The sequence below is a fragment of the Pezoporus flaviventris genome, unplaced genomic scaffold (genome assembly GCF_033815535.1).
Source record: "Pezoporus flaviventris isolate CSIRO_AGI_PZ_B2104156 unplaced genomic scaffold, CSIRO_AGI_Pfla_v1 ptg000040l, whole genome shotgun sequence".
NCBI classification, from domain to species: domain Eukaryota; kingdom Metazoa; phylum Chordata; class Aves; order Psittaciformes; family Psittacidae; genus Pezoporus; species Pezoporus flaviventris.
This window is the reverse complement of record NW_026892588.1, coordinates 10,028,504-10,041,094: the sequence shown is the minus strand read 5'-3', so window position 1 is coordinate 10,041,094 and position 12,591 is coordinate 10,028,504.

Genomic DNA, 12,591 nt, shown 5'->3' with positions numbered 1-12,591 from the left:
GTCCCAGTTTATCCCAGTGCCCTCTGCCATCTGTCACAGTACCATTGCTTTCCTATGGCATGTCAGGCAGCCCTCTGAATCCCGTGCACTCCATCTGTGTAAGGTGCTCTGGTTGCGCTCCACAGCGTGCATCTTGTCATCTGTGGCATTTGCCTGAAAATGCAGTGAGAGTGTGTCTCTTGCAGGTGGTGCCATGTTGGGGCAGGAGCATCTTCCCTGTGGTGGCAGAAAATTGCCTTATGCAAGACCTGTTGGCTGTGATGAAGGTGAGCCTCTGCCAGCATCTGTGGGAGACTTGTCAACCTGTTCTCCTTCCTCCCTTCCCGCTGCTCACCTCTTATGCCTGTATTTCAGCTTCCTCTATTAATTTATTTTGCTTAGGTTCATGGAGGGGAATGTACTAATATTTTGGGGGTATTTCAGGAGCACATACTCGTGTGTTCAATCTAAGCTTGCTTCCTGTGTGGCTGGTCCCAATGAAAAGTGTTGTTTTTCCCAGAATCAGGCTCACTAATTCTGAGTCCCTTGGGTTGCTTATTCCAGTAACATTGATGTTCACTTACATGAGTCCTCTTTATCTCTGGTTACCATTCCCAGCATTACTAGCTGGAGTCACAGAGAGTGAGAGATGCAGGATATAGACATCTACTGTTGCCCAAGCAGGAGTGTTTGACAGTGGCTTGCTTCCCTTTTCTTTTTCTGCACCTTTTCTTTAGCTAATTCATAGCTATTTGATTGTGGATTCTGCTCTTGCAGTTACTGTGACACAGTGCTGATGATCTGGCTGTTTCCTTTCCCAGGTAAATGGTGCAAAGGAGCAGCAAGTAACCTGGAGCCTGCTGTCTGAACAAGCATGTGTTGGGATAAACCTGCTGCCAAATGGCTTCTCTATGTTTTCTGTGGTGCCTCCTGCAGCCCCATGAGACGGTTGTCTGGAAGGCTGAAGAGGAGAGGTTAATTATAAGGTGTTGTTCTCCATGTCAGGCTCCTCCCTACTTTGCTGTTAGGTCTCTTACGGATTGCCTGTATTTCATGTATGTCTTTCTCTGTTTTCTGATCAGTATTTCTATGTGTGTTTGATACTTGCCACACCTCTGACATCCCTACTCCCATTCAGCTTAACCTGCAGAAAAGGAACTCTCAAGAGTACTACGGGTAGAGTTGGGGCAGGAGGAACACCAGCAGACTGTCACCGTCTCCTATAGATTTATGGTTTTCCAGCTACTCCAGAAAGGCCCTGACCTGACTTTTGCATTGTTGTCCTGATGTGGACCTGCATGGCCAGCACTGGCCTCCATGCTTAGCCTTTCTCCTCAGCACGGCACTAGATCTGGTATTTGCCCATTATGATGGGATGATGGATGGGAGATTCTGCAGAAGAAAGCTTGGTCTTGTATTGTTCCTAGAGGCTATCCAAGCCTGGCTTCGAAGCTGGCAAAGTGGATATCTTGTTTTGATGCTTTTCATGTCTTTGGTGGGCAGTTTTTTGATTTTATTTTGGGGTGAAGATCTCAGCATCACAGCTGATGCTGGAATAGCACCCTGAGAGAGAAGCATCCCTGAAGAGAACCCTCCTTCAGCAGTGCATGGCAAAGCACTGATATTTCAGGTTCAGTGGGAGGCACGGGAGATATTTTGGACTGCAAACTGTGGCTTTAAAAAGAATACTCAACAGTGGTTTGAGGGTTTCTTTGTGAAGACTTACTGACTTTGGATATATATTGTGTCTCTTTTTGTATGCAGGCTCTGCAGCAAGACAGACTTGTTCCAGGGATCATTATGACCACAGGTATTAGCTGTTCCTTTTGTATAAGGGGTGACTTTAGGTCCCTGTTCCCTGCCATCATGCGGTTTGGTTTCGCCTTCATTCACATCAAGGCATTTCTGACAAAGCTGCTTGTTTTATATAGCAGTTGTGTTGTTTTAATGCAGCTGTAATGTGTGTTTGTCCAGGCATTGCCTCTGGGGGACAGGAGGACTAGGAAGGTGTTTTATCAGATCATTCACAAGTCCTAATAATCTCCGAGTCTCTCCAGTATCTTCAGATGTCAGCTGTGCTGCTTTTGCTTTGTGGGATGGGGTTGTAACCTGAAGATGGGAAATTGCTTTTGTATGATTGTCTATCTGTTTCATTTTCATTTTAGCTCTTCCCTTCTGGCAGTTTCCAGCAGTCAGAGGAGAGTTATTCCTTGTATGCCAGTTCCTTAATCATGTGTGGGGAGTTCAAACATACAGCATAGTGGCATCAGAGAGGATCCTAACTGCTTGGAGCGTTGCTTGTACTACTTACTGGTGGCACTGGAGATCTTCCCCTGCAGTCTGGACCCCAGGAAGCATTCCTGTCCCTGCAACTCTTGACTGCCAGTGTAGAGATTACGGTAATGCTGCTGCTTCCCTGGCTCAGAAATGTGTGATCTGTGTGTGTTCTGCTTTCAGGGCTAGAGTTTGCTGACTCCTTTAGCTTTTGACAAAGGTCACTTGTTATTTGGATGTGAGCTCTCTGGCCAGGGGTGAATTTGCTCAGTTGCATGCAAACGTTTTGTTTGCTAGGCTCCTTTGCTTTGCACTTTTTCCTGTGATGGAGAGATTTCTGGATCAGAAACGTCTATTGCTCTCATAGTATTTTTCATTCAATGCAGTGCATTCCCAGTATATATTGCTATTGTAATGTGTTGCTGTGTTGCTCTCTTCTTATCCAGTTTTGGTTATAGCATGGTAGAGAGCCATCCCACTCCTTCAAATACCATTTGATATTTTCTCATGAGTGGATTGTGGAGGTCACCCCCTCTTTCACTTTCTTGTTGCATGTGTGTCTGCTGTATATTCATTTCCTGCAACTTTTGCATTGAAGTGTCATGAATGAAGTTGTATTTTAGGCTCATGTAGCAGCTTCTGAACTGACTGTACTGCTTAATATTTCAGTCTCTCTAGTTTCTCTTGGCATTCAGCTTGTGACTTGTATTGTCTTCATGGCATTGTGATTGGTAGAGACATTTTAATTTGGTTGTATTTTGTTGCACCTTTGTTTCCTTCCTCACAGCGCATCAGTCTGCTGTGCAGCATGTTCACTGATGTTATGCTTCACCATCTCTTTGCCTGCTTGGTTGTGAACTGCTGAACTCAACCTGGAAAGGGATAAAAGCCATATCTTTGAGCTGTTCCAGTCCATGTTCTGAACCAACATGTGCAATACTGTGTTGTCTGAGCAGCTTCTTGCCCCTTTATTAGGTTAATTCTAGTAATGCTTACAGTGTTTAGTGTAATGCATAGGGGTTTTCTTATTCCTCAGTCATTTCTTACAAGTCTCCATTCAGGCAATTTCCTGTTGCTTTTTACTTTATTGTGTTTATTTCAGTTATTCTTGAAGGCCACCAGAAAGTTGGACATCATGGAGCTAAACACACACCAGGGTAGGGAACAGAGGTAATCCAGACATGTGTGACCCCCAGAGTTGGGAAAGCCCCCATTGCAACTCTGACTCAAACTTTGAGATGACTGAAGGTTCTGGACAAGAGTGAGGAGACTGATATTTCTATATCCAGGCTGTGTTCTTGCCAGGAGCAAACCAGGCAAATAGCAACTTCTCATTCAGCCCCAAGAGCTGTTCATTGCATTGCTTGGTGCAGCAGCCTTCATCTCAGTTCTCCCTCTTGTGTTGGGCTGTGTCTTTGCTTTCGCAGAAGACCCTTGTGTGCCTTCCCTGAGCTGTTGTCTGAGTCAGCTTTGTCTACTGCAGGCCCTTGCAGTTCAGACTCCGGCAGATCATGTGTCTTCGTGGCATTTTCTGGGTCTTCCCTTTGGGCTTTTGCATCTTTTGTGCCTACTATACACAAAGCAAAGGGTAGAGTATTTTTCTCTGTGGTAGGCTTGTTATGCTGTTGAGCAGCATGAAGGCACATCTAGCATCAGGTCTACAAGAGCAGACATGACATCTTTTGCATTTGAAGTTTATCTGGGTGAAAAATGGCTTTGTCGAGCCTATTCAGGGGTTATGTGTTTTTTTTTTTGCTCAGCTTGCCTGCTGCCATGACCAGAGGTTCTTGTAACATGAAGCAGCCTTTCCCCACCTTAGCAGTGTGCTTGCTGTTGCTTTTTCTCCTTTATCCAGCCCCTCTTGTAACTCCTTATTTTTCCCATAGTGAGCTAAAGAGCGTCCTATTGCTGAGCACAATGTCTTTCAAAATCACCCACTCAGGGACTGGATTCGGGGCTCCTTTGCCCTGTTTGTTTGGGTTTTCTTTCTTGCCACTTTCATACCATTCCCTTTCATGTACCTGCAGGAGCTGACTTGCTTCTGACACTGAGTTTAGTCTCCAAACATAAAAGAAGAGAAAGTCAGGACAGAAAGATATTTAGGCTTTCTTCTTCCTCCACACCTGCTGTTCTCGCTCTTCAGGCACTTCCTAAGGATAGAGTTCTCCAAGTTCCCAGTCATTATCCTTTATATAAGCATAATACAGTACTGTAACACTTCCTACGGGGAAGCTATCTATTGTAGCAATTTGTAAAACAAAAGCTGGATTGATCCTTCTCCCATTGCTCCCAAAAAAAGCCTCATGCTGTTCCTCAAATGGGAAGTCTGAAAGCCTTCATCAGAGTAGTTCATTTTTACATGACATTTTTACACTCAAGCAAAACTGAAAGCAAGGCATAATTTGAAACAGCTAAGCTAGCCGTTAGAGCAGAACCACACAAGTGCCTGGGATGATGTAGTTGAATACGTTGCAGTTAGAAAAATGACAGTGTACAAGGAACAAGGAAAACTAGACAGATTAATGTGAATTAGTAACCAGCAGACTTTCAAGGCAGAAAAATCAAATTGAGAGAGTTATATTCAAAGGAATCAGGTAAGAAGTACACTAAATTGTACCTTAAACAACAAAATAAGCACCTCTGCCTCCAGGCAGAGTGAATAAAGCAGAGGCTTGGGACGACGGAGACCTAGCTCCCAGTTGTGTCCCTGCCAATGGGCTTTGTGACCTTGCTCAGATCACCATGTCCTTGAGCACTAGCTTCTGTGCTTGTGCAATAGAGCAGGTACCTGACATAAATGATGCTTTTTAGGATCAGCAGATGTGACTAGGTCCAAAAGAGCCAGCTGAAGGTCCTTTCTGCCTTGGCACCTGTCATCTTCCAGGGATATCACTGATGGCTATTGTATGTAGCTGATTCTCTGCTTATTTATTTTTGACCAGAAGGAAAAGGGCTGTACAAGGTGTGAAATGGTTTTAGCTTACGTTGGATTTTTAAAAATCAACTGTTCATGATTATACCCAGGAAATTGAGGCAGAATAAATATACTTCACATACAGTGGTTCTCACTGATCTCAAACCCTGCATTTTAGACCAGATTCTTGTTCTTGAGTTGTCCTGCCCGGCCGGGTACCTCCCTGACAGTAAGTAGTGAGCAATATGAACCATGTCAGAAACTAAACAAGATTTCCAGTGGACTTTTCTGCTGAGTCTAAAAGAAACCAGGGTTCATCTGACTTCCCCACAGCTGCTATTCTGGTCCTGTTCCCTTGAAGCTAAGTATTTGAGCTGTGTATGGATGGAGTGGATTTCATCCTAATGACTAATTTGCTAAATGGTCTTCTCTGTTGTTACCTTGCAACTTCACCAGGCCTTCACCTTGCTTTGTTGATCTCTAGCGGATGTTAATGAAATCAATGGGCTGAAAGGTATCAGGCAAACACAGGGACAGTGGGAGGTGGTGGCTCAGAGCAAACATGTTTGGGGTTTAGCTGCATGGGGAGAAAGAGATACAGTTACTCTAAAGAGGTGAAAGCCTCTAAATCTAGAATGATGAGGTACTAGCCGAAATCAGAGGTATTCAGTGTCTTAGTGGAGGTACACAGACCTCACAGTACCAGGGGAGGAGAGTGGGATTTTGCTTGATGCCAGAACGTGTTACACCAAATAGAAACTGGGAAAGGTCAGTGAGACAAATTCCTTTGAGCACATGAATGGAGGACTTAGAGAAGAAATGAGAGCTGGTCTGGGAAACAGCTGTGAAGGCAGATGGGAAACATAGTGAATTATCCCATGACTTTGGTCTCCTACGTGATCATCCCAGCTCATGGTGCTCCATGCAGCAGCCATAGCCAGGCCCCTGGTCACGTTTTTCCAGCTGCCTGTCAGGTGATGGATCTCACATTTGTTACTTGCTAATTAATTGTTACTAATGCTTCACGATTTCCAGGCAACTTTATTTTCAAAGGCATTTTAAATCTGCCTGGACCTGTGTAGGTTCCTGCTGTCCCACTGTACCTAGAAGGGGAAAAACTACTTCACCTTCTACTTCAGTCAGTTGGTTCATCCCTCTCTTACACTAACTCAACACTACTTATTTTTTCCATAATTCTGGAATACTACTCTTCTCTTTATTATGTAATAAATGTTATCCTTTTTTTCTTTTTCTTGTTAAAGGCTTTATTGTTGAAGGTGTTCAGCCTGCCTAGGGATTTCTATTTCACTTAGAAGCCTCACAGATTTCAACCTACTATCCACCCATCACAACTTGTTTGCCATGAAAGGTGTTACCCTGCCTGCTTGGTTGGCAAGTCTGTGATGTGGCTTTATACAGCAGCTCTTAAGAAAACCTTTGTACATCGTGCTCATCAGGGGTTTGGTTGTTGGGTTTTTTTGTTGGTTTCTTTCTCCCTCCCAGTTATTAGCTTTGCTTTATCCTAAACAAGTGTTCTGGCTGCTCTAAATGTTGGTTAAAATCTCATTGAGTGCCTAGAGTTTTACAGTGCATTTCCTCTTGTCTCTTCCAGCTATATTTTACTGTGTGATCATTTGCTGCTTGTTTTTGGAAGAGCTTTTCAGTGACTTAACTTGGGAGTTAATACTGACCTGCTTCCTTGGCTTCAGCAGCTGTTTGTGCCCTGGTGCATCCTGATCTGACGTTAATGCTGTAATGAATTTTCTGTCAGCCTTTTGCAGTCAATAATTTTGACTGTTGCTGTAAGTCATTCATTTCTGGAGCAAGCTCCCCTGTGATATCCTGAGAGTGAGATGAAACATGCATCTGCACAAATAGTTGGTCTGAGTCCTGATGGGGAGGTTCTTAGGGGGTGGAGAACAACTCAGCCTATGGGGCTTGCCCAGGACAGTGATAGCTATGAACTCATGTTCTGACATTTTAGTTGTCCTAGGAGACTATTTTACCTTTTTCAGGATGATTTAGGAGGATGTGTGGTTCAGGATTCCCATTCGAATGTTATTTATCAGTTTTGTAGTATCTTCCAGGCTGTTTTCTTCAGCACCGTGTGCATTCTCTGGGGACAAAGGAAACAAATGAAGGAAAATGCTTGCAGAAGTGATAAAACAGGAATATGACTAATACCTCCTCTCTCTCCACAGTGTTTTTTCACAGATCAAAAATCAATTAAGGCTGAATTTCACTGGGAACTCTTTAAACGGTGTAATATTTCATTAGAGATTATTGCAGACTTTCACATTTGCAGCACAGGTGTGAATTACAAAATTAGCCCGATTCTTTTAATAATTTCCTCAGAGGTAACATTGCTCCAAGCACCCTGTGTTTAGTGCAAGCTGTGCAGCTGCTGTTGGAAAAGGTGTCATTATTGTCTTCCCCCACATCCTGACAGAGACCTAAGACTGAAGGGTTTCTTAGTGTGATGGCAGCCTGGCTGGGCACAGGGTTGTGGACTGGAAGGAGATGATAACTGAAAAAGCTGAGACAATTCTAGGCAAAATAGAGACTTAAGATGAGTGGTTTGGTTGTTTTTTTTTCCCCTATCCCTTCTTGAGTTGTCTGTTACTAGCATAAGCCTTTCTCTTTGTGAAATGTCCCTTTATTCTATAACTTGCCACCTCCTTCCTTAGTCCCTGGATCTGTTCCTTCTGCTGTCTAAACCCCGCAACACTGGTAGTGCCAGTGCATTTTCACCAGCATCTGGATTCCTAACTGCCTAAGTCCTCTGGATGCAGCTCTCCTTCTAAAATCTTCCTTTCCTGAAAGCCTGAAGAGCTGAGCAGCACAACTTCCTCTGCTCCAGTCATTATTCCTCCCTAGAACTTGCCCTTTTCAGTATCCATTTGCTACGTGGTACATCTTTCCTTATTCAAAACCTGGCTATCGATTCTTATTTGGGTATCATCTGTCTTACTGAGACTCAGTGAGTTAAGATTTGGAGGGAGAGGTATCATCTTGTATAAGTTCAAGAGTGATAAACTTGTGTGAGAGTGAAATAGGTGAGTTTTTGGGATGCACAAGGGCCACTTGAGATTTCTTCATGGTCTCGATATAGGGTGTTTGCATATCCAGAAGGCTGACTGAGCTTGTGCTTTGCTTGAAGATGTTACCTTTCCCTATAAACTTCTTCACCTTCCTCTTCTCCTGAAACCATTACAGCTACAACAGCCCAGCTGCAGAATCTTAGCCCTCTCCTCCCTTCCACTTGAAGTCAATAAGACCTGGATTAGAGTCATAAGAGCAACCTAGACAACACATACATCTGTGGTCATCTCATTTACCTACCTCTCTCTTTTCCATTCTTGTCCCCTAACATTAGTTGATTTCTCTGTATTCTTTTTCCTTCTGCATGGCTTGCCCTCCTCTGGGAGGGTGTTGAAGATCAGCTTGGTCAGGTTGATATTGGCACTGCAGGGAGGTCCCAGTAAAGACAGTTGCCAGGAAAAAAACCCCAAACATCTGCAGAAACCCACTGGCCGTTTTTGCCTTCCCAGAGAACAGTAAGAAGAGGCAAACGGTTATACTTTCCTTGAGTACTCTTGTGGGCTCTAATTATATTCTTAGGATATTTTCTGTGTCCGATACATCTCATCTGTCTTAATAATCCTTGCTAGATCGCTCTTCTAAGTATTTGCCCAGCCTTGCCTTGAGCCCCTGTAAACTTTTCGCATCCCCATCTTCTCATAAACACCTACCACATTTCACACAGCGAACCATCTCCTTTCATTTGCTGTGGGCCTGTTTGATTACTTTCCTTTGATACTCCTAGTTCTTGGGTTGGACAAGATGGCTAACAAGTAATCTTCACTCACTCCTCCAGTGGACTCAAGATTTATTAAATCCTCCTTACCTGCTTCTTTTGTAAGCTAAAACATCCCAACCCATTGAGCTGTTCTTTACAGAGAAGCCATTCAGGACCTTATATCGTAGTTGCTGTCCTTCTGTGAACCTTCCCCTGCTGTATTTCTTCCCTTTGCACCTCTATAACTATGTGGTGACACTATCCATGTAGTTTACCTGACTGCTAAATGGAGTTTTGGGGCACTTTGCTTTGCTTGAGTGACTAGAATTAGCTGTCTGTTTTGGAGAAGCCGGCCCTTATTTTCAAAGGCTTTTTATGACATGAACGTTTTCAGTAAAACAGCAATTATTATGAATCCTGAAAGAGGACTCTTTGCAGCTTCCAATTACAATTCTGGCTGCATCAGATTTGAATGTCATTTGCTATTTAGGGAACATTTGAAAATGCATTTTGGGACGTGTCTTTCATTTCATCTATGGTGGCTAACATTATTTCTAATGCTAAAGGAAATTAAAAAGTGCTTCCTGCTTAGAATCAATTAGTTTTAATGAAAAGGTAAAAAAAAAGTTGCTATATACTGGCCACATGGCAGCTTCTCGTGTAAGGAGAGGATCTGAAAGTAGTGCCAGGATGGTGTATCTGTGCTGCTTTGTAAGTTCAGCTGCACGCAGAATGACTTTGTATAGCTTTGATGGCCTTTGAAATGGGAGACAAGATCAAGCTGCAAACCAAGCTGTGTCTGCTCTAAGGAATGTCCTAAAAATGCTCAATACATCTGATGTGTATGCAGACAATTCAGTTGAGATGGGCTGATTAGGTCACATGCCATTTATTCTTTTTGCCTGTTGGAAGTTCAACAAAGTATAAGGGCTAAAGGCTTGTGAGATTTTGGGGTTTGGGAGCTGTGGTTTCAGGATCTTCTGGTTTGGAAACTTCCAGTTAACTCACATTATGTGAATTTAACTCATATTAGATGCTGGCATGGTGCTTCACCTCTGTTGGATTATCCAGATCTCATGACATGGAGTTTATGCTGGCCAAGGAAAAGGAGTCGACCTAGCATAAAACCTGCCATGACACAGTCTAATCAGATCTGAGCCATCAACAGAGCCTCAGCTGAGTCAGTACCTAGTGTCCCATTCAAGGGGTGCTACAGCAGGATTCAGTGCATTCAAATGATGCCTGTGGGTGCTTTCTTGTGCTTGTGTTTATACCTTTCTTGTTTGTAAACATGTGCAAGTAGATAGAAAGAAAGTGGTATAGTGAATTCCAGCGTTAAGTCAAGTGACTACTGGATTTTACCAAGAGCTCACCCAACTCTACTAAAAAGTCGGTTGTCATGTGTTAGTTTGGAGCCCTTTGGTTTGGCCTCAGCTGTTTTTATTCTCTTTATGGTATTTACTGAAAGAAAAAGAAGAAAATAACTCCAGGTGGCATTGTGCAAAAATTGCATGTTTAGAATGAGAGTGCTGCATTTTGACTTTTTCTCAAACTTAAGTGTGATACCTTGCCCCCTTTTAAGTCAAGTACTGGTTTAGAAGAGTAGAAACCAAAATTATAATCCCCCCCAAATCAAAATCCCACTGAAAGCAAACTCTGCATTGCACAGTTTTCCTCCTCTCTGTGTGGAGAGAGGTGGTAAGAGGAGGTTGGGACAGGAGGATATGAAGAAGGTACCATGTGTGACAGATGTTAGTCATGTTTGACGCTCAAGCTGCACTTAGTGCATCAGTGAGGATGAGGAAATGTAGAAACTTAAATAGAACTTTAATTAAACATAACTGAACATATTCATCCAATCCAGGGTTTGTTGTTTTGTTTTTTTTTTTAAGACTCATATTATTAAGGAGTCTGGTAAAGCATTTTATTTAATGTCTGAGTAACATTCCTAACTTGATTTGTATTTTGGACTCCCAAAAGCTGCTTGGCTAGGAAACTCCAGAAACACTTGAATTTATTTGAACTGCATGTCCTGGAGCCTTGCCTTGATTTGGATGATGCGTTTAAGCTGAGGGGAGACTGAATAAGGAGGCCTGGCCATGTGTTTTGTACAGTAGGTTTTGCAGGCAGAGATTTAGTAAGGGAGATTTGTTACTTTTTGTTCAATGTTACTGTTATTTGTATGCCACTTTTCAAAGCCTGCATGCTTCCTGCAAACATCTTGGTGTACTTGCAGGCCTGTCTTGTGTTTTGATTTTCGCTTGAAAATGGAAGGTAGAGTTAAGGTTATTGCCTCTTTTAGGCAAATAGAGATATTTACAAAGCATTCATCTGGGCATATGTGTGTGACCCAAAATTATGCTGCTTTTCACCCCGGAGTGACCAATAAGTTAAAGCTTTCACAGGTGCATTTGTGTGTGGTTATAAACCTAGCTGAAATCTAGAGCTTGTGGAGGTGATTAAAAAGATTTAATCAGATACTGCATTAGGTTGCACTGTCTTAGTCCTGACATCCAGACTTCAGAGAGAGCCTTTGGTCTGGGTTTCCCAGCAGTACTGCTTCCCATGATGGGCTGAGCAATGGGGTGTGAAGCAACCACCAGCATCCAGGAGCTGGAATGTCCTGCTCAGCCCTGAGGGCTGCCATTTGTTTCTCTGTTCAAGCCTTTCTTCCCTCTTGCTTGTTTAAACGTTGATAATCTCTTTGGTACAGTGGATATTTGTTGTTGGACTTAGCTGTAAAGCTCCTGCAAAGCTCAGGGTGAAGGCAGGGAGCAGCTGGCAAGCCGTTCCTCTCATGGATGCAGTTAGCCCTCCCTGCCTCATATTCTTGTGTCCACTCACCTCTTTATTTTGCTTCCTTTCTCTTCACTGCCATCTCCTTGCTCTCTTTATTCCACTTCTCACTTCTCTGTTCCTAGCATCTGCCACTTGGATTGAAGAGTTCCCATCTGCTCATCACCTGATGGGACACATCCCTGCCCAGAAGCTGGGAAGAATTGGTAATAAATAGGAGAGATGCAAAGATGCAAGAAGCAAAATACATGTAATTTTTTTTTTATTTCAGGCTTCTGATGGTGAAAATGGCTGACAAATCCAATTTCTGCTGCTCCCTCCCTTTGTTTAAGTGAAGGGGAAGAGTGTGGCTCTGGAGGATCAGTCTCATTTTGTCTGGCCTTTATGCCATTGTAGGGAGGTCCTCAGAGAAATCGCGTAAAAGCATGTGCCTCATGCGAGTACTGCCTTCTGTTGTGAATTCACAGCACCTCGTGGTGTGTGCCTTTCTCTGAGCAGGACCTGAGTGTCACAAGCCAATGAGGGAAGAGCCACAGCAGAAGCCTGCTGGGTTGCTGCATATTCACACTGACTCAAGATACTCACCACCTTTCTCAGCTCTCGTTATGTGGCAACGTTAAATATGACCACGAGCATCTATCTAAAAGATTAAAGTGCATCTGGCTTTTTTCAGCCATGCAGGTGAATGAAATTTTCCCTCCCTCTCCAGCTCTCCATAGAGACCAGCTCCCTGCTGCCTGGGTTGCCAGCCAGCCACAAGCTTAATTGGGGCTGTCATCAGAAGAAATGAGTTTCCAGATGAGCTGAGTTCAAGCAGGTCTGGATCTGA